At 39.5% G+C, this 23,372-nt stretch overlaps 1 long non-coding RNA gene across 1 annotated transcript; it reads left to right on the top strand.

The window, feature by feature from the left end:
* The first annotated feature begins 7,939 nt into the window (after positions 1-7,939).
* Positions 7,940-22,513, top strand: LOC124876599. Its single transcript, XR_007040327.1, has 2 exons — positions 7,940-8,529; positions 22,010-22,513. It is a non-coding gene; the product is annotated as an uncharacterized LOC124876599 (long non-coding RNA).
* The last annotated feature ends 859 nt before the right edge of the window (positions 22,514-23,372 follow it).

The raw sequence follows: 23,372 nt of genomic DNA, 5'->3' as shown, positions 1-23,372 counted from the left end.
GGGAACACAAAAAATTAATAAATACATCTCTGCAGACTTTACAACTGCAGCAACTTTACAACTTATTTTATTTTAGTAATTTTATTTAAAAGAAAAGCTCAGGTATGACTAAATACCAGCAGATTTATCTTCCTTATCAACTCCACTGCTACAGACAAGGAATTTAGAAGGTACAAACATAATTTGTGAGCGGTAATGTTTTGTTGTAGGTTGAGAATATGGTCAGGGAGGGAAAGCACTATCATCCGTTTATAAATCATAAAATGATGTAACTACGTTACAAGTTATTTCTGAAACATAAAATCATACTTGATCTGCTTTCAGCAGTGCCGTTAATCACTTTCAGAAGCTGTTAGTTCTTCTTTATGTCATGTTATGTGTGTTTGGAATAAGACCCAGGTGCAGAAAGGAATGTGGGATGAAGATAATGATGATTTATTAAACAAGGATAGAGAACCTACAGGTGGCACAAGGAAAAACAGGACGAGGAACATGGCAGAACTCGGGATAACAGGCATAGCAACAGGAGGATCCAGCGGAGTACAATGAGAAGGAAGCTTATATACTGAGGGACAAGTGGAAAATGACAACACAAGCCAGTGAGTAATGAGAAGATGATGAGAAATAGCTGAAGCACAGTTAAAGGAGGGAGCTGAGGGAGGGAGACTAATAATCCAGAACAGAACTGAACAGAAATACAAATAAACACAGGGAAGTATCTAAAAGAAGTCTAACAGGAAATAACTCTAAATGTACAAAGAACACTAGAATAAACTAGAAAGCAAACACAAAATAATAAACAAAGGAAGTTAGGACCCAGGAGAACATAAACTGCAGGGAATGAAGAAAACAGAGACACAAAAGAACCCCAAAAACTGAAACACCAAGGACCTATTAAACAAGGAAAACCTCTCAAACATGCAGGACATCAGAACTTGAGGGCAGAGATTGGACAAATGTGAAAAATAAACTTTGAAATTAGCTAATAAACGTCCTACTAATGGATTTGTATGTCTTTCCATGTGTTTTATTGCCAATGGTCAAGAATTTCCACAGGACTTTGTTTGCCTTTTACTTATAAAAAGTCTGTTTTGTCAAAAACAACTATGTAGGAACACAGAGTATAAATTTAAACATTAGTATTTTGCTCAGAAGATCAAGAAAATCTGATCTGAGGAAATTCACTTTAGCTCCATAAGGATAAAGAAAATTCAGCAGCTTTAAAAGCAAATTTCAAAAAAGAGGTCTTTAAATCTCTGAGGCTATATGTGACTGACAAGAATATATCTATTTAAGGACATAAAAACCCCTGTAAGGTCATGAAATCCTGAATCATAAATGTATAACTACACTTTTAAACTGAGACCGTTTCCCCGGCGTGTTTCTGTCCAACAGAGTCCTCATTTCTGTATGCACATCTCTGTAAACACAAACAGATAGACTCATTTCTCAAATTATTAAATCAAACTTTGATACTTCGTTAAGAACTATACACTATACACTGACTGTGACTATGCTAAAGCCATTAAATTGTACTGGGGTTGTTGGTTTATGTTCTCACGTGTGCTCCTGCTAAAAATAGCTTGGAGTCAGAGTTTAAACAAGTCTATCCTGCTTCTGTATTTCCCCACATATCTGAACTGCACCAGAGCTGCAGGAAGAAAGAGGATAAATCATCATGCTGAGTCAGAGATGACACGTAGCATTTATCCATGCTGGAGTAACAAAGTTCACACTTTGGTACAGACACTATACAAAATGTCTTCTGCAGCCTCTTATCTTAATACTGACACAGCTGCCTGTTCATATAAACAGTTAATGTAGAAAAAAATCAAAGGTTGACGTAAAGAATAACAGATATAAAAGTAAAGCGGTTTGATAAGAAAATATATTTCAGCAGTTCAAGTGAATGAGATTTTAAATGGACCTACTTTTCCATACGGTTGTTACTCTGACTGTAAATGTCTTGACATGCGATGTTCTCTGGATGTTTTACACAGGAAGATATTTGGTGATGCACTGCCTCTCACCTCTGATTCAGTTCAATTCAGTTTAATTCAGTTAATTTATAGAGAACCATTTCACAATAAATCTGAACCTCATGGCACTTTAAATAAACATATCCAATTAATTTTTAATTATAAAGAAATACAAAACAATTTAAATTATACAAGACAGTTAAATTCAGTTAATAATTTCAATTGGTTAAAAGTAATCAATGTAAGCAAGCCCAGCCACATGTACAGAGTAATAAACTTTGCCGCAATCCCTCAAACTGAGCAGACAAGTGGCAACATGTACAGAAACATGTACATGGCAAAGCAGTTAGAGAAAAATCACAGAACATCGGTCCAAGGGCATTTTCCATGGAAGGAAAACCTGAGTACATAGAGGTAATGACAGCAGAAGCTCAGTTAGTGTCCCAGTCTTGGAAAGAAAAATAGTTAAACAGAAAATCAGTGGGACAGTATCTATAGAATGAAAGACAGAGTACAGTGTAGCTTGTTGCAGTAGGAGCTCCCTCAGTGGGCTTGTCTTGAAAGAAACTGGGTCAAAGACACAATTATTGTGGCAGTTGTATCTTCTATGGAAACAGAGGAAAACATAAGGTTAATAATAGCAGTAACTCAATTATTGCCCTTTTAAGGAAGAAGATACACCTAAAGTTGTTGCCCTTATTAAGTGCAAATCATTCAGAAATACATACAGGGGTTGGACAATGAAACTGAAACACCTGTCATTTTAGTGTGGGAGGTTTCATGGCTAAATTGGACCAGCCTGGTAGCCAGTCTTCATTGATTGCACATTGCACCAGTAAGAGCAGAGTGTGAAGGTTCAATTAGCAGGGTAAGAGCACAGTTTTGCTCAAAATATTGAAATGCACACAACATTATGGGTGACATACCAGAGTTCAAAAGAGGACAAATTGTTGGTGCACGTCTTGCTGGCGCATCTGTGACCAAGACAGCAAGTCTTTGTGATGTATCAAGAGCCACGGTATCCAGGGTAATGTCTGCATACCACCAAGAAGGACGAACCACATCCAACAGGATTAACTGTGGACGCAAGAGGAAGCTTTGGTCACTCATACCAATGCCAAATGTCGGGTTCAATGGTGCAAGGAGTGCAAATCTTGGGCTGTGGACAATGTGAAACATGTATTGTTCTCGGAAGAGTCCACCTTTACTGTTTCACCCACATCCAGGAGAGTTACGGTGTGGAGAAGCCCCAAAGAAGCGTACCACCCAGACTGTTGCATGCCCAGAGTGATGGTTTGGGCTGCCATATCATGGCATTCCCTTGGCACAATACTTGTGCTAGATGGGCGCGTCACTGCCAAGGACTACCGAACCATTCTTGAGGACCATGTGCATCCAATGGTTCAAACATTGTATCCTCAAGGTGGTGCCGTGTATCAGGATGACAATGCACCAATACACACAGCAAGACTGGTGAAAGATTGGTTTGATGAACATGAAAGTGAAGTTGAACATCTCCCATGGCCTGCACAGTCACCAGATCTAAATATTATTGAGCCACTTTGGGGTGTTTTGGAGGAGCGAGTCAGGAAACGATTCCTCCACCAGTATCACGTAGTGACCTGGCCACTATCCACTGTGCAGGACTTGTATATGTCATTCCCAAGACAAATTGACGCTGTATTGGACACAAAAGGAGACCCTACATCATACTAATAAATTACTGTGGTCTAAAACCAGATGTTTCAGTTTCATTGTCCAACCCCTGTACTTGGAGAGTAGTAGGAGAACATTCTTCATTAGCCTAAGCCTATAGCAGCATAACTACAGAGATAGCCTAAATTGTTTACGTTTTATCAAAAAGGAACATTTTAGGCGCAGTGTTAAAAGTAGACAGGGTGTCTGCCTCACAGACAGAAACTGGCCTCCCATTCTTTTTTTCAGCATTAGGGGCCTTTATTTTTGTTATTTTTACAAAGTCGGCAGACAGGAAGTGGGGTGGAGAAAGGGGCAAGACATGCAGCATAGGTCTCTGAGCACAGGACTCAAACCCAGAATGGCTGTGTCAAGGACTGAGGCCTCCATATATGGGTCGCGTGCTCTACCACTACAACACGCGCTGCACTCAGGAATCTCCCATTCTATTTTATGTAATAAACTTCTTCTCCTTTTATAAACACTGAATGAAAACCTGATGACTGTTGCAGGGTTGTCCAAAGTCAGTCCCTGAGGGCCGGTGTCCTACATGTATTAAATGTTTCTCTGCTTTAACACACCTGATTGAGATGATTGCATTTCAGCAAAAATCTATTAATCAGCCATAGATGGGAATCAGGTGTGCTGAAGCAGGGAAACATCTAAGACACACCGGCCCTTGAGAACCGACTTTGGACACACCTGGTTTAAAGCTTATTAAAATAGCCTTCGGATTAACCACTATGAGATTTTTGAGACTGGAGTTGTTTTAAGATGTTGGAGGTTCATTTTGGTCCTCTCTGACAAGTTGTTAGTTTCACCCTCCAACTAATCTGGATTTGTACTAAATGAAGACACCAAGAGAGTTCTACACTGCAGGGAAGATAGTAACTGTTTAAACATTGTAACAGATCCTCAGTTCAAAAAATCCTGAGCTATCCCTTTAAGTACACTGGGATGTGCTTACAGAGCTGTTGTTGATGACAGCTTTACAGCTTTTCTAAACATACCAACTTAGATTTGGAAGGAGTTGTGCATAAAACAAATGTCAACTCAGTCAGGCTGAGTGTTTCGCAGTGCAGATGGAGGGGGGTTAACCTTAGTGGTATCCCTCTAGACTCTCTGGATATTTTCAGAGAGTAATCAGATAATCTTACAAGCTAAATTGGTTGTGCTGTTTTAAATATTTTGAGATACAGATGCCAAGTCCAGCTTATTTCCAGGACTGATTTTGACATTATTAAATTTTTTTACGATTATTTTTCTATCATACTACTTACTGAAATATTTGCATAACAGACTCACTAAAAGAGAGACACAGGCACATGACTGTAATCATGATGTTTCTGTAAAGGCGGAGAGGAACAGAATATACTGAAATATACTTTATATTGTTCCCCAATTGTTGTCTGTACTCATTCTAACGTATTACAATGAAAATTACTGATTTATAAAGATCTCCAGCCCCATGAATCCTGTAAAGGAGACAGTGTATGACTCATAAAGCTGTGAAAGTGACACAATGAGACCCAGCAATAAGCAGAGTGATTAACAGTTCCCCTGAAACAGCTTGACATAAGTCAAGTGTTGAACTATATGCAAATTGCAAACTCACAAAGAAGCAGAAAATTGTTGAATTTATGTCAGAGATCAAAGAAAACTGACATTTTGTAGGTTTGCATTTAGTTGCAAGGATCAATAAAGCATAAAGCAATCATAAAACCAACCATGATTTGCTGTGTGCTCACTGCCTCAGGTGACAGTGAGGAAGCAGTTTTTCAGACTGCAGCAACCTTAAAGCTGCAGAGTGACAAGCCCAGGTTCTCAGCAGACAGAAAAAGAAGACTGGCCATACTGTTGTAAAATGTGCGTGTGGGCATGCGTCAACAAGGAAAGGGTAAGAAGTTCATCCCAACCTGCTGATGTCTCCAGAAGCTATCTGCAGCAGGTTAATAGCACAACAACACAACTTTTGTGCAATTAGTGCAGGATCAAACTGAAAAACCTACCAGTATTTGTGTCAGCAAGCTCATTCTGAAGCTATCTGAATGCTGACAGGTTGGAATAAACATTTGCTTCACTTCCCACAACAAATGAAGATCGGATTTACAGCTTTTTAAAGGAGACAGATTTTGTGTATCCATTCCTTTTAAAGACACTGCTTCATGCATTTATTTTATTTATTTTTAAGATGCTACCCCAGGGTATCTCTGTTTATATGGGTAATAGTCTCTTGGTTCTCTTGATTAATTCCCTTTTCACCTCTTTCATTTTCAGTTTTGAGTTTAAGTGGTGAAGGAGATTATTTGTTGACCCAGACTTGAAGGAGATTTTTTTCTGGCAAATCGCACTGTAACTTTGCTTTATTGTTTTCGTCAGTAGAGCAGTGCACCCAGATGCTGCTGCATTAACTTTGGCTCAAATCTGTCATTTAGGTTGTTTTTTTTTAAATCAACAGCCACTTAATCCAAGGAGGCATGTCAGGAGAGTTGGAAAGGAGGAGCTTGTGTATGCATCTTTGGGAAACAGAAACACAAAAAAGAAAATGCTCTTAACTGCTACTCTGTTCTCGTCATTCATGTTAAAGAGCCTGTGAATAACTTTGGTCGGCTCATGAATGTCACAACTCTAATTAGGCGGTATTCAAAATGTATTTGACCAGTCCCACTACCTTATCCAAACTAGAAAAAGTGAGGGAAAAGAAAGAAATCAAAGGATCTCTGCACATTCTTCTGCAGGTTTCTGGAGATTTGGCTGAATGACACTCAGTTTTAATCATTGGGTTGTCTTTAATTGATAAGCAGACACTAGAGTTAAGATCACAGAATATTTTAGACATCTTATTAAATGATTATGCATCTGAAATAATGAAAGCCTTGATCCTGGATTAAAACAATGTGCATTAACATCATCAAAAGAAAGAAAACACAATTTAACTGCAAAATCAGACAATCAAGCAAACATGATTAGATTATGTGCAAAACATTATGGCAGGTAAAACCAAGATGTTACAAAATCCGGATTGGACTGGCTTTCCTCCTATTTGAGTTTCTCTGTATAAGTTTGTGATTATTCAGGGAAAGCTCATTTAAACTGTGGGGTTCCCCAAGGGCTGATACCAGGTCCATTATTATTTGTATGTTGTATACTTCCCATAGTAGGTATTATTTAGTCTTTTATGTCATGCATTACCATTTTATACATATGATATTCAGTTATATTTGTGTTTTAAGCTTAATACTTAGATATGTTATCCACCTTGATCAACTGCCTGCCTCTAATAAAGGACTGCCTGGCTGATAATTTCCTTTCTCTTCATTCGAAACAATGATAATAGCTCATACTTGAAATATTCTCAATCTTAAGCCAAGCAATTCTTAGGCAAGCAACCTTTATAAGTGAAAATACATCTTAAATAACAAAAGCCTTAATCCTGTATTAAAACAATCTGGGCCCAGAGCGCCACCTGCAGTCTGAAAGTCAGAGCGGAGCAGACGAAAGCGATGCAGGAGGGGCTGACAGAGTCAGACTGTAAGAAAGAGGAGGCAGAAAGCATTCGTCACAGATGTAAGTGGAAGTGCTGAATAAAGCCCCTGTTTCATTAGTACCTACTTTACATGAATCAGGTTGGGTTGGTTCTACACGGTTCCACACAATAAGCCCAGTGTACAACAATTTAACAGTTGAAGAATTAGTTAGTGGCCCCAGATTTAAGTCTTTGCAATCTTGAATAAAAGTATTACACCTGCAAGTAGCCTATCCATCATCAAAAGTGAAAGATAAATGATAAATGATACATGGTTTGCATTTTTTTTTATTCAGCCCCTTTACTCTTGTATCCCTAAATGAAATACAGTACAACCAAATGCCTTCAGAAGTCACCTAATTAGTAATCAGACTCCACCTCTGTAATTTAATCTCAGTGTCAGGACAGCGTTTTTGTGAAGGCCTGAGGGGTAGGTTAGAGAACACCAATGAGAACACTGCTAAAGGCTCTGTTTGTCTGGTCTAACACTACACATTACCACAAACACACTATCCTCAAAGTGAAATACGGTGGTGGCAGCATTATGCTGTGGGGATAGGACAATGATCCAATACACACAAGCAAGACCACCTCTTAATGGCAAAAAAATATATACATAAATCAAAGCTCAGATTTAATTGATTGAGATGCTTTGGTGTGACCTGCTCAAAAACCCTAAAATTTAGCTGATTTAAAACTATTCTGCAAAGAGAAGTGGGTCAGAATTCCTCTGCAGCAATGTATAAATGTATACACATATAAGGTACAATGCTTGTAGTTCCAGAACTGCAGTTTCAACTGCGTTATCCTCATGTTTCCATGTAAAACATTGCAATCAGCTCAATCTGCTGCCTCATTGCGTGCAGTTTGTCTGCGTAAGCTCGCCTCTGACGTGCGTTTCTCGTGATGCCTACGTCATGACGCTGCCAGCTGATCGGAGTGGGAAGCCGGGTTGTGTGTGTGGACTGGGCGTGTGAATGTGTGTGAGATATAGAGGGAGGGAGGACTGGGACAGACAGGAGTTGTGTAAAAAAAAAAAAAAAAAAAGTGGGGGGGGTGAGAGAAGAAGAAGAGGGGCTGAAGTCCTACGCTGCCTTCTCCGCTGCTCCGGCGATAAAAAGCGCTCCAGATACCAGAAATTCAGTCAAACCTTTAGGTGGTCTCCGAGCGTAAACGTGGAGGAAACCACAGACACCGACACACCCTGCAAAAGCTCCAAGGAGGACTCCGCGGGGAGCAGTGGGCGATGCGGAGCTCTGAACTCCGGCGGAGCGTTCGGGATGATCCGGGAAGCGGGCAGGAGCAGCGGCCCGGCCGGTGGTGCTGAAGGTGGGGCTGGATGAATCGGTTCCGTCTGTGTGCTGCTGTCTCTCTCTCTGCTCGGTACTTTCAGCCTGCTTTAGCCTGTGGTGGCTTCATGACCCAGTTTGCGTGAAAATGTTCTCTGGGATACGCCTTATTCATGTAATATTCACCTCTATTCTCTATTTTTGTGTTGTTTTCTTTATTTTCATTATTCTGAGCTTCATGTGGATTTAGATGGGTTGTTTTAGGAGTTCTGGCTGAAGGCCTGCTGCTTTTCTCCCCAGACCCTTTTGACTCTAAAGAGCTCTGATTTATAGGTAGGCACACAAGAAAAAAACACATCTGGTCAAACTGTAAACTTACATTGTAGTCATTTTAATTAAACTTGTTTAGAGATTTAATGTTATTTCATCACATGATACCCATACCCACCCTCATTTTATAGAAAGAAGGATAAAAAGGCTAAATGTATCTAAACATATCCAGATCAGGACTGAAGAACCTAGAAAGTCACACACAGTCCATGTTTAGCAAATGTTATAATGCAAGCTTAAAATGTTCTAATCTCTAAACATCAATGCTGGACTAACTCATTAAGAAGTGCCTTCATCACAAGCTTCTTTAAAATTTGCTGACTTCATGACAGGCCAAGGAGGAAGCCTGCGCTGAAGTAGGTGATGGGTAAAATTCAGGATAACTGAGAGTCATTTCTCAGAAACGCAGTGACACCAGCAGTTATTTGGCAGGGATGGAAAATTCTTCAAGTTTATTTGGCTGTTTATGAGAACGAGTAATACGTTCTGAGGGTGGGGACTTAACAAAGTATTTAGCCCTCCAGGTCCATCTTAGTACTCTGCTTTAAAAGGCAAAATGCATTCATGTATAGGCAGTTTTTTCCTCTGGTTCTAGAGAAACACTTGGTATCATGCATGTTACATAATTGTGCAGCCAGAGTTCAGTGTGCTGGCAGGAATGCGCAGTAGACTATGTCACGAGCTGCATTTGTGCCACTGCAGTCCGGAGCGTGACATAATCCACCCTGTCAATGAGGATCATATGCTGATGACAGGATGTCAGTCAATAAGCAGCTTGTCCTGCCGACATGTGCTATTTTCTTCACGTCCTCTTCCTTTGCTGCTTCTGCTGCTGTTGCTGCTTTACTGCTCTCATTTTGCAGAAGTGAAGCCATCTTGCTCAACTTGGGTTCCACCCTTTAATTCCTATTGCGTGCCTTGTCATGGGAGAATGGGGTAAGAAGGGATGTGTTATGTAGGTTCAATTAAAAGGGAAAACAACTAAAGAAGAGGCAGTTCAGTCAAGCAGAAATGGCACTGACTGCCTGAGGACAGGCTTATAGGCCTCATCCACAACACAACCTTTATTTGTTGTGATCTCAGGGTTAAAGTATTGGAAACCATGAGCACCAGAGTGTAAGAAAAGGCTCTCTCTGCCCAGCGAGCCTCCGCCCTTTCAGTCTTTGTCCCTGTTCTCATTATGAAACATCAGTATGTCATAGAAACTACAATCTAGGACATGAAAAAACCTCAGACTGCGCCACACCCAGGGCAGAGGAATCTACCTGGATTCAACATTTTGTTATTGAGTTTTTCCATTCACAGAGCTGCAGCTGCATTATGCAAAATCTGTCCTTCTCCTTTTTACACACTCCCCTTTACAGCTTCATGGCTGACATTTCTGTAACAGAGTTGCACTGTGTTATAGTGTCACTTCAAGTTAGTCTCATATATTATCAAAACTCAATACTTTTCAGAAGTAGTTAGCATTTTGTTACTTTGCACCCACAAACTTCATGTACTTTATTAGGATTATTGATAGGCTGACACAACAAAATGATACACCAGTTTTCAACATGCTTAGGTCATATTCCAATGGGCACACTTCAGTTCATCATCTGAATTGGAGAGATTATAGCACATCTGCCAACAAGACATGGTCATACATCTAAATTGACAGACTAGGCAAGGAGAGCACAGAGTATGAAGAAGAAAGCCATCATTGAATGAAAGCCATAATTAGTGCTGTTTTCAGTTTACTGCAAACATGGTTAATCAGATGCTCTGATCAGATGAGACCAGACATTTCACTTGTTTTTTGTGCAACATCCCAAATACTAACACTGCATTTCACCCTGGCCTTAACCCATTGCAAAACTATGGTGGTGGCAGCATCATGGTGTGGGGATGCTTTTCTTCTACAGGGACAGGGAAGCCTGTGGGAAGATGGATGAAAGATGGATGGATGGATGGAAGTACAAGGAAATGCTTAAAGAAAACCTGTTTGAGGCTGTTAAAGACTTGAGGCTGGTTGAGGTTCACCTTCCTGCAGGACATCAACCCTAGACCTACAGCCAGAGCTACAATAGGAAAGTTAGGATCAGCATAGTCAAAGCCCAGAGCTAACTACCTATTTTGCAAAGAAGAATTTCCTTCCATTTGTTTCCCACTTTACAATTTTGTGCTTCTTTGTGTTGGTCCATCACATAAAATGCCAATTGAATACATTGAAATTCATGGTTTCAACATAACCAAAAGTGAACAAGGTGGGCAGAAATACTTTTTTGAGGCATTTTTAAGATACAAATCTTAAGTACTACAATACATTTAGTTGCTCCAGCGGTTTGTTACTGCCTCCTTTCATTAGGCTTGAAGAGTTATCTCCATGGTAAGCCAGTTTCAAGAGCTATAATGTCAGTTGTTTCCTCTTTCTGTTTGTACGTCATCATTCCTATTTTCTTCTGATGCGCACATCCTGCTTGTTTAGTCTTGGTGTTGCCTTCCTCTTTCACTGGTCTCACTGTGGCCTCGATAAGCTCAGCTTTTTGTGATCAGACTGAGTGTTATCTCCTTTACACCATTGCTCAGTGTATGAAAGCCTGTCTCAAGGCTTTCCACGCTGCTTGTCGTGTGACTATTCACCTCGATGTTTCTTCAGAGGCGGCACAGGCCGAGAAGGAAAGGTTGGTGAGGGCCAAGCTCGCTCAAAGTGAAGCAGATGTAGAGAGAGGATGGAAAAGGAGGAGTGGAGGAGATTGCTCCTGCCCACAGCAGCCGGGTGGAATTTCTAACATATGCAGTCGGAATGTCAGGAATGCAGGACAGTCTGATCTGACCGAGAGAAGGTGGGGAGGACAGACTAGTCAGTGAAGACAAGAAAAAAAAGGGGAAGATATTGAAAAGAGTGGCACCACAGAAGGTCAGGCCGTGCATAGTCACCGTCTGCGGAGGGTTGGTCACATTATGGAACAAATAAGCAATTCAGCTTCAGCCTAAAAGAGTAATGGAAGCACAGATGAGAAAGAGAGGAAAGTAGAAGATAGGCGAATATCACAGCTGTCATCCTAATATTTACCAAACAGTTACAAATCTCAGCGGCCTCTTTAGGCGGCCTTCAGGAGGTGTGCTGTATGTCCTCATCCCTAACCTTATTCAAGCCAGCAAGAGCGCGAGCATGTCAACACTTTCTCATTCCCAAGGGGTCAAAGGGGGTCAGAAGCTTGGCTCAGGAGCAGCCACTCCATTCAGTCTTCAACGCACTGGGTGTCCTGTGCTCACAACTGACGCAGAAATGGTTAAAATCCAGGCAGAAAACTGTTAAAATGCCACTAGGCTCTGTTTTGATGTTAAAGCAAAGTGCTAATGAACAGGTTAGATGGGCAGTCACAAGAAACTGAGCTTTTTCATTTTCTCATCATTCTGTCACATTTCTACTGTGCTGTTGGATGAAAGGTTAAATAAACATATCTTTACTAAGCCAATGGAAAACATGATTGAGACTTTTCACAGGTTTTCTTACTATAAAGCCTGGAAAAGCATGGAATTTGACTCTAGTATTTTCCAGGCCTGGATAAATATGGGTAATAAAATAAGACAATAGAAATATATTTGTATTTCCCAATTTTATTCTTTATCCCAGTGTTTTTCAACCCTGCTCCTCAAAGCACAATGCCCTGCATGTTCTAGATGTTTCCCTGCTTCAGCTCACCTGATTTCAATTGATGGCTGATTAACAGGCTTTTGCTGAACTTCAGTCACCTGAATCCAGTGTGTTCAATCAGGGAAACATCTAAAACCTGCAGGACAGTGTGACTTCAGGACCAAGGTTTAAAACCATCCTTCTTTGTGTCCTTACTTTTACCTTGTCCCTCCTTCCCCTTCTTTCCCCCTTGTATCCTGAACTTCCTCCCTTCCTTGCTTACTAGCTTGTATTTCTCCTTTCTCCTTCAGCGCTTTGAGTGTCTCGTTGCTGAAAAGCGCTATATAAATAAACTTACCTTACCTTACCTTCCTGGATGTTCCTGGTTTTTTCAAGGTTTCATATTTAAAGCTCATCCCTTATCTGTGATAAATTCATAGTGAACTTTGCTATTTTGTATATCAACAAAAAAGGACTGAGAACGTTTGAATGTTTAGTCTGTAATCTTTACATGACAAACATGTAGGACCCCTGTTTACATGAGCTGAATCACTCATACTCATTTGTTTTATTTATAAAATTCAATGCAACAAATATTGCCTTTGAAACAAAACGAAACGTCCTGCCAGTTCCTTCGCAGTATGAGTAGTTTTGAGTCCAACAGAAAGAGAAGATTTGACATGATTAGTTTCATTTATTTATCAAGCTGGAGATGAACCAGTCAGATTTTTTAGGGTAATTTCCAATTTCCATCCATTGTACAGTAGAGGGTGACACGGGAGTGGATTTTCTCTCCTGTCCCATCCCGCTCCCACAGAAAAAGGTCTTGTCCCATCCCAATCCCAGGCCAGCATAACGAAAAAAATCCTGTCCCGTCCCACTCCTGGTAAATTGACTCCCACTCCCATCCCACTCCCATTTAGAACGACTCCCACTCCTGTGCCACTCCCATTTTTGTTTTCTTCATTTAGTCTTTTGGCAATTTCTTTCTTTGAAGGACCAGTTAGGTTCCTGTTAAAGTAAAAAGAATAATAATGAAGAAATAATAAAATATCAAACAAGGAAACAGACCATGCCTATATTAGTTGAATAAACAAAATGTACATAGTTGTATTTTACTCATTTATTAAGTGATTGTTTCCTTTGAACAATGACATCACTTTTATGTTTCAAGTTGCTGAAACGAAAGAAAAATGCACCTAGTAAGAGAACTGTACTTGTTGAACAAAAGGCCAAAAAGGTATTACCTTCACAATTTAGAAACTGTACCTCAATGGTTCACAGCCCTGGTCCTCAGCGACTCCTTCCTTGCAAGTTTTAGATGTTTGTCTTCTCCAGAACACCTGATTCAAATTCTGACATGATCTCCTATACAGGCATCAAGAATGGAGGGTCAAACTGGACAAAATTAATACAATAAAATCATCATTAAATAAATGAATGTTGTGAATGTCCCATAAGTGAAGTAAATGTAACATGAAAGAAATGTAACATTAAATGTGCCTTTAAATTAAAGGTACCATTTATTTATTTAATACATCATTAGAAACAATAAATGTACCATTATATCATGAAATGAACTATTATGCAATTAAATGTGCCACTGAATAATTAAGTATAATTTTAAAGACGACATGACGTAATTAGTGGTACACTTAATATTTAATGATGTATTAAATAAATTGTACATTTAATGGTACATTCAATTTTTTTCTATTTCACAACATATTTATTTAATATCTTCCCTTGATTAAGCCTTTCTACGGAGTCCGCGAGGGGACATGGGGGAATTGTTTTCTCTTTTGTGTCCCCACGCAATAGTCTTTGCGTTATTTCGCAATACTTTGTGGGATAGTTTCCAAACCAGATAACTGCAAAAATGAAACAAACACTACACCCGTTTTGAGATTTATCGAGTTTTATTTTGAAATCAGCCTTAAATAAAATTATCTTCAAATCACACTAAAAGACAGTTTTTATCCACAAGCTGTCAAACAAACTACTGAACTCTGGACCATAATACTGCACGAAACCACATCTGTGACACTATTTCCTTATTACTGCTGCATGATGTGTACTTTTTTTTGTACGCCATTAGTGCTTTTGTTTTTATCGTGATTTGAACGGTTCTTCTTATCCTAAGCATTTAATCGCATTGTTTACTGCGTGTTAACCTGCATATGACAAATAAACCATTTCAATCACATATCAGTGTTTATTTTATGAGCAGTTTGTCATCTGTGCTGTTGCTCCAAAATGCCGAACGCAAAAGTATTGCGTGGGGACGCAAAAGTAATAAATTTCCCCATGTGCCCTCACGGGCTTCCGTACCTTACCTCTTAAATCTTTAGAGCACATGCAGCAATTTTGTTGGTCAGATGAGACTTGACACATTTTGGTACTTTTGGTTTGATGAATGAAGAGAAGCAGGACTGATTTAATCCTGCTTCTCTGCCTTACAAGTATCCCTTAATCACTGGTGAACTTGATTACGACTAAATACATTTTACAAGCAGCAGACTGCGTGTTAAAACCGCTGCATTCAACTCTCCTGAAGTTCGGTAATATTTGCGACTTTCCTGTCAGCTCTATGAGTTTAATAGATAAGTCCTTACTTCTGACTTTACGTTACAAATCCAATTTTTACCACGTCCAGTTCTCCACCTGCGTTTGCTCCCTCCATCCTGAACGCAGGTGGAAAACATCGAGCAGAAGCACTGTTGGCTTGTGGGTCATGTAGTTCGTTTGACTCACATTATAGTATAGGCTTCTTGGAAAAAAACTACACAATGGCGGCGTCGATCCAAGTTTTTTTTTCTTAAAGTTTATAACAAAGTCTCAGTTTTATATTTCCAAAGACAATTGATCCTAGTTTGTTTTCCCTCCTATTGGTTAGCTCCCGCTTCCGTCCGCTCCCGTTCATTTTTTATCTTGTACCGTCCCAATCACGTGATCTTTACTGATGCTGTCTCCCGTCCTGCGGGATTCCCGTGGATTTCTTTGGTTAACGTTACATAAACCACAGTCTCTGTGTTTTCCTATAGAAATCTGGATCTGAGATTTCCAAAAGGCTGCAAACATTTCCAAAGCTAACATGTTCCATGACAGGAAGATGCTGAGCGCTTAAGAATGAAACAGAGCAGCTTTGTTGCACTCTGTTCAGCCTTCCTGTTATCTGTTAACTGCCACTCTCACTTGCACCCAGAATGAACAGCAGACATGTCTCAATGTGTTGTAAAAAACACACTTTCCTTTTAAATAGCTTCTGGGCTTGAACACTCAACTGGTACTGAATACTAAGAGTAACTAAGAGAATACTATGTGTCTTCTTTCAATGAAAACAAGTATATTCCAAGTGTCACCAGACACAAATAACTTCGCCCAGAGTCCTAAAAGAGTAATGGAAGCACAGATGAGAAAGAGAGGAAAGTAGAAGATAGGCAAATATCACAGCTGTTATTATCATCCTAATATTTACCAATTTTATTGGCACAGATGAATTTTTAATACCATGCAGCAATGGTAAATGGTAAAAAGATCCAATTTTTTTAGTTTATGAAAGGAAGGTCACCATTTAGGGCTGAAAATCGTTGTAATTCAGTCTACTGCCAACTGCTCTCTGGTCAGAGCCATGCAAGCAGGGAAAATTTGTTTGATTTTGATAGCTTGTCATTTCATTAGTGCATGACCAACCCTTAGATATTTTAAACATTGTCTGTGTTGGCTGCCCTTTTAATTAACAAAACTAAATCTGTATACTTGTAAGGTGTGCGATCTGTGCAAGCACATTTTCTCAAACCTCTACATGGTTGGATGAATCCAACATCAGTAATAAATGAAATGAAACCTAATTTGAAGGATTTTACATTTCCGAAGTCAGTATGTAGAAAGTTAACAGACCATTGTCACAAAAAGCTTATCAAAATGTGCTGTCGATCACATTAAAATGTTATAACTGGAAAGAAAAGCAACTTAGTTGGTATAGAAGCAAAAATGTCCTCACGAATCCTACAGTTTAAGAGCGTAACAAAGGGGCAGATAGGTTTCTATTGTACCTTATCTCTGACTGCAGAAATCTGAAATAAATGGTGCTACAAATGCTGCAGGCAGATCACTGGTTTGATTTATTCCTGAAGATATGAGAATTTCATCTGATTGGCACACAAACATAAATCAGTTTGAGTAGTGGAAGATTTGTGTTTAGATGTTCTATGCAGATTGGTTTGCGGTGCATGTCAGTGACAAGCCGGCACAAGGCAGTCGGGAAATCTGCTGACTCACCATATCCAGGAAAAAAACTGACACTCGTCACATTGATGAATCAGTCAGGATACCTCTTTCTGTGCACAACATGGGATTCTTACTGAACCTAGGTGTAGAAAGAACTCTCTTTCAGATGATCCAAGTAAACTAGTACAGAACCATTTATTTAGCAACATTTAATAGTTGTATTGATCGTGAGCAATGCTCCTAATTACCTGTGATTATTCTGACTCTCCTGCCTGCAGGAATGTACAGTATGTACTGCTACTCATCTGCCCCATGTGAGCACACCCTGCTCGCCCCAGATAAACTCATGATCAGGGTTTCTGGTGGCGGGAGAAGCACAGACTTGCTCTAGCTCTATGAGCATTTGCATTCAGGTAGTCTTTTTCGTGTAAACCCCCGTGTATATATAAAGTGGGACTGAATTCCTTGTTATTGTAGCTCCACAGGCTCCTCTTTTACCCCAGTTCTGGCATTTTTGTAGTTTGATAGAAGAGATACAATTATCTAGCGGTGCAGAAACATGACAAAATGGCATAAACTATGCAAAACTGTTAATGTAATAATGCTATTTGTAACCCGGGATAATTTTCCAGTTTTTTATTTATTTTTGAGAACCCTTTTCTATACTTAAAAAGTGGCCTCCCGACCTGTGTTTATTTAACTTTTTGTGTTCTCTTTCTTGCCATTTGAGGTTTTGATTTCTCGTGTGATTTCGTGATATTATTTCGAGAACTTCTTGCAGTATGTCTGCATCAGTGTCTCATTAGGACAGCTGTGCCTCACAACCAGGTCAGGTGTGGGAGCTAATGCTACTGGAGCTGCTGCAGGTAGGCCTCAAGCTGTTGCAAACCCTTTCTATAATGCTTATGTTACGGTTTCTGACTAATATACATTTCAACTTTTAGATATCTGTTTGCTTGTGTCCAAACGTTCATTTCACAGTGTTTCATAAAAGTGAGAACTGGCCAGGTTCCTTAATCCAAGTCTGTTGCTGATGAGACCAGACTGGATGGCGAGCTACCCAAGGTTTTGAACCAAGAAAACTGTTTAAATCCCCACAACTCCTCTGGTGAGGTAGGAGCCGCTTTAGCCTGCGGTTTCATTCTCATACACACTCTGGACTGCAAAACAAGCAGTACAGTTATGACCCCAAGGAGCTAAGAGCAGCACACAGCGCTAACATAAGCGGAAGGCACGATGCTACTTCTATCAAAACAATGGCCAGGACGTCATAACACACAATAAATTCCTGTCTAAATAAAGTTTTTCTTTTAGCATTGTTTGCAGTTTACCGCTTCGCTGTGTGTCGTTTCCATAGACAAAAGGAACTGACCCCTTAATCACATGAAGTCTTTCAGCAAATTCTTCTTGATACTGGCGGAGGCTGCTGAAGGCCCTCGTCCTTGGAGTGCTTCGTGCAAACAAAAGGGATATTCCCCACTGATGTGGGAACATTTCCATGAAAAAAATCAAATTTAACCAGGCGGAAGTCCTGATACTGGGGGATGGTGTAATGTACTGTGTGGGTTAATACGCCCAACAACCAAACATTTAGACTTATCTACTTGCAGCTTCAGCATACTTAAGCTTGGACTACAAAATCGCAGCAAGAAACAAAAATGGGGAATTCACGAAATTGGTCAGCCGGACGTCCAAGACATTGTTTAGTACTTCCGCAGCAAATACTGTGATGTAACAGTTTAAAAAACGGAACAGAGAATAAAGAAAACTGAACGGTTTGAAAAATATGACCCAAACATATAAAAATATCTATGCTGCACCTGGAGAGACAAATTCAACTTTCCTACAGACTCCAAGTACACAACAAAATGTGTTTAAGGGCTAAAAAAGTAGATTTTGCATGATATGTCCCCATTTACGGTTTGTTATGATTATGAATCTGAGAATATTATTTAATATTTTATCAAATAATATTTCGGTCTGTTAAGGATTGTCCTGTGAATACCAGCCCAGTAAGGCGATGGTAGTAGGACAAAATAGAAAGGTGTGAGACGAGCTCTGACATTATTGAACAGCACAACTCTGCACATATATGGAATGAATTCACACAATTTCTTAAAATACAAGAATTTATTAACAAAAATAAGTCAACTCAAAGTCAAACATATTTCAATCAACAAACTCTTTACTATGCTAAAACAATCCAACTAAACTACCAAGCAGAATTAAAGAATAATGAAGACTAATGGGCTATGTACAATATAAACAAGTTGATTAAAGATGATTAAAAACCATGACCAAAAGAGTGATGCAACATTACCATGCAATGTTTATGTTTGAGAACCAAGGATTATCTTGAAGAATCTGGAAGTGAAGTTAAGTTAGTCTTGGAACTAACTTAGACAATAATCAGCAAACCTTTAGACAACCATTCACAATGCAAGATCTGATAAAATGTTATTTTAATAAAATAATGTTTTAAGAATGATCTGCTGAATAAAACCAACCTTCTGGATGACTAATTCTCAACGGTGTTTAATTAGCTGCCTTTGTTTATTAAAATAATATTTAAAGAAATATTATTAAGAGAATATTTTGGAAAAGAGTCAAATCTTTCTGGAGAAATTGGCTTAATGGTGTTTACTTAGTTATCAAATTTAGTAAAATGATGTTAGGGACACAGTATTTACTGGATTGAAAACTAACCTTTCTGGGTAAATATTTGGCAGCAAGCACGTGTTCTAAGCTGTTAGCAGTTAAGCTAACAAAGAAGCCGATAGCTTAGCACCAGAATCAAAAACACACCTTTAAAAATACCGTCAATAAAAGGGTTAAAATGCATAAGCGCGGACGGCGCGTTATGATCAATCTTCTGTGTTTAAAATCACCCTTTAATAAAGTGTGTCTTAGCTTTAAAAACACATAAACAAAGAACACAAAACTGAACATGTGTGCTGCAGATATTCTGCTAGCACCAAGATAGCTGAGTTCAACACAAACAAAACCAAACTTCATAAAATGAAAAACGTTTAGATCATTTCAATCTAAATCACTTCTATGTTATTCTGCCCAAACACTTAACCTCATGAACTATGGTGAGGAACGTGGTCCAAGGCGGAGAAGTTTGAAGAAACGTCCACAGTCTTTAAACGGTTAGCTACAGCTAACCTCCTTAGCTGTGGGGAGTGGTTGCTGTTCTGTCGGCCGGCCAAACTGCACGTTTACCGTAACCACGGTGATGCAACTCCTGTTGTCCTTCTCTCAGGCAGGGAAAACTGCTTCACTCGGCTTGTAGAAACAGCTTCTCTACTGGGGACTTCTCTGGGACAGTTTGCTTCTGCAGGCCTCAGAGAGAAAGTCAAGCCAGGCATATACCTTAATTCCCTTTCATGAATGAATCTACCGCATACACAGCGTGATTCATTTGTACTTATCTTAGTGCATATGATCGATGATCGTATGACACCCTTGGATCCAGTTTGAAGAGTTTATGTCTTTTTGCCAGTAAAGAGACATTAGCGCGCTTGTCTCTCCGGCCAGCCTCACAGCGGAGTCCCGGGTGGAAGAGATCGGACCATTGGAAAGGTGGGGGGTTTATACGGGCAGTGGCATCATGGAAAGTTCGCTGTTACCCCCAATTCCTAAGTTGTGCCAGAAGTAGGTTAATGCAATTTATTTTGAAAGTTCCAGAAAAGTCCGTACCGCATTTCCTGTTGTAACTCATGGCTGTGGGTCCCAACAGGTTTAAGTCGAAGAAAAAAACTAAACTTAAAGAAAAAACAGAACTCTTAATGAGGGAGATGTAAAATTAGTTGAACCGACTTAATGTTTTATTGTTGGCTTTTGGAAACATGCAGTTGGGCAATCGTCCAGCACATTGAAACACTACTGTGACACGTGTTAGTGGGACACAATTGCTGGGACTCGTGTTCAATTACTGTTGCCAGTTTGAACTAAATGATGCAGAGAATGTCCGGGGAATCAACATCAGTCGGACACAAAGTTTAAACCATTAACAGTGGTTGACACTAGGGATGGGTCAGTATGAAGATCTCTTGAGTAAGACTACTCTATTTTCAAATCATCTTTGTATTAAAGCAAACATGTAGAATATTGTACAATATTATTTTATCATTGTTTATTGTAGTTTTAAAATAGGAAATCCTTTCAAGCACACTAATTTGCACTTCTTGTAAGTAAGGGGAAATTGAGTATCCTATTTAAAAAGAAACTCTATTTACTAGCCCATGTCTGAACAGGCTGCAAGAGGGCGAAAAAGAGCAAGACTTTTTTGTTTTTTTCGCAAATAACAGGAAGGAATATCGGAGGGCAGCAAGTTGCTCCGTTATTCCTTTGAGGTTTTGACATCTGTAAGAGAACATGTTAGATTTGGAAATCTCATGGGTTGAAATTCCGATAGCAAGGCTAGCATTACTAAAATAGGATTCTCTGTGTGCATTTGCACGATAACATACTAAAGATTGTTTTAAAAGTCAACTTTATCATTGAATTTTTGTTTTTAAAATTTTTGTAAAACTGTTGCACGTCAGCTGCTGTCTTTCTTACATAACCAGTGTGACGTCACCTCTGCTCCTCATTTAAAGCAATCAATGACAGCTCATGGCAGGAAGCCTAGAAAAATATTTTGAATCATGTATCTTTTATTAGTTTTTTAGAGAAAAATGGGAGTCAACTTAGATCTGTATCAGCAGGTCAGTTTTAAAAACGTAGGTATGGGAACCATTCGGTTCCATCTCTATCATAGGATGAAACGTGAAGTTCATTTCTATTCATTTTTGTGTACATGTGAGTTCAATCCAGACTAAACCCACAAAAGTATGATTTAAAGTTTGTACATCATCTATCACTACAGGATTTTTCTCCCAAACCTCCCGAACATCCTCTTTAATGCTTCGCAAACAGCTTTTTACACTTGAACTGATTCCATTCTTATGAACAGACTGTCCGCTCCTCTTCATCGGCTCTCGCTCGTCCTGTAACCACAGTTACTGTTTATTCGCCGTCGGATTTTCAAATAACTAAAAGACCATCCAAGAATTTTGGTGGTGGCCCAGCTCAACATGCACAGGCAGAGCTGGGCAGTCGCTGCTGGTAATCTGACGGATGATCTTGTGCGTGTGTGCATCTCCTCCAGCGTTTCTACATATCATCTAGTTACAGCTACTTATTCACAGCTGATCACACACACACATTTTTCTTGATCTCTCTCTGTGCCCACTTACCGTACATGTGTGACTGGCTGCAGGCCACCTCGTGCCTACGCTTTGTTTGGAGAAACTTTATAGAGGAAGTTTAACAGTCTGTTCTTCTCTTTCTGCAGGGATGCACCTACAATCAAAAGATGGAAGGAGAAGGAGTCACATTTTGTAAGATTAATGAGAAGGTGCGTCACCTCGGGACTGAAGGTTTGAGCTCTGTTGTTGTGCTGGCCTCAGTTGGCTGACACACAGCAGTTCTTCACTGGCGAGCTTTATGTTCCTATACACATGCTAAAGCTGCCAGCTGAAGAACTGCTATGGTCAGCCCTGCCCTGCTCATTTCAAGAAGAGGAAGAAGATCAGCTGGTGGGAATGTAGCTCAGTAATCTGGATTTTCTATACTGTTTTTTTATTTTAACCATTACTGTATTCTGTGTTAATCCATTAATTAGTTTGTTTCATGGTAAAATCCTGTGCATTCCTTCATAAATGTTGTAAATTATCAGTTTTCTCCTTCCTGCAATAAAGAACAAGAAGTCTCATTAACTTCAGACTAAAGGCAATAAAACCCTGCAGCAGTGATGGATCTCATGTTTAATAATAAAACAAAAACTCACAGAAATGCACAAATATGTCTCACTCTTATTTTTTTTTTCCTTTTAAGAATCAGATGATCCATTAAAAAAACAAAATTAACAGAAATAAACTTTTATTTTTTGTTTCCTTGAATTCTCAGCTCCCAAAGCAAGTCATCAAGCCTTATATTAAGTCTGTCTTAAGACTCTAACTGTGGACCTGGTTCTGCTGCTGTTACATATACTCCAGAGGAAGAGAAGGGAAGGGAGGAACTTGCATAACGTCTGTTTTTCAGTGCCTGAAGGCGTCTTCGGCTCTTCATCAAATTCCTCCACAGCATGTTCATTTGTGATGTCACAGGACAAACATGGAGAGGTGCTGGAATGAATTACTGAGGAGGGAAATGAATAAAGATGGGTCGTATTTGATGAACTTAAATATTCAACTTTTTAAATAGTTTTTATGAGGGCTTCTGAATTAAATGCAATGCAGACAAAATAAAAACGCATCACTAAGCAGTAAATCTGGGCTGTGGTGGCAGAAATAATCATTTCCATTATATGTTGTTACTGACCAACATAAAGCTTTGTGCTTTCTCAAACTCACCACCAGGTGGTGCAATGCCCTGAAAACAGGCAGAGTGGTGAAAACCGTTTTTAAAATAAAATGGTACTGAACATACTAAAATGTCTTCTAAACCAGCAAGGCCAAGACCTAATTATGTCTCATTAGTGATCCTAAATGTTAGCTGCTAGTTTCTGTTTGTCAGCATAAAAGAGGCTCTTATGATTGCCCAAAACTCCGAATAGCGGGAAAGTCCAAGGAAGTCAATACAGAGCAAGGGTTCAGAGAATCGCATGTTAGGTACAAGTTATTTGGATGTGCTGCCATTTTTCCACCGACTCAAAG

This window comes from Girardinichthys multiradiatus, chromosome 11, assembly GCF_021462225.1.
Source record: "Girardinichthys multiradiatus isolate DD_20200921_A chromosome 11, DD_fGirMul_XY1, whole genome shotgun sequence".
NCBI classification, from domain to species: Eukaryota; Metazoa; Chordata; class Actinopteri; order Cyprinodontiformes; family Goodeidae; genus Girardinichthys; species Girardinichthys multiradiatus.
This window is presented reverse-complemented; position numbering and strand designations above follow the sequence as displayed.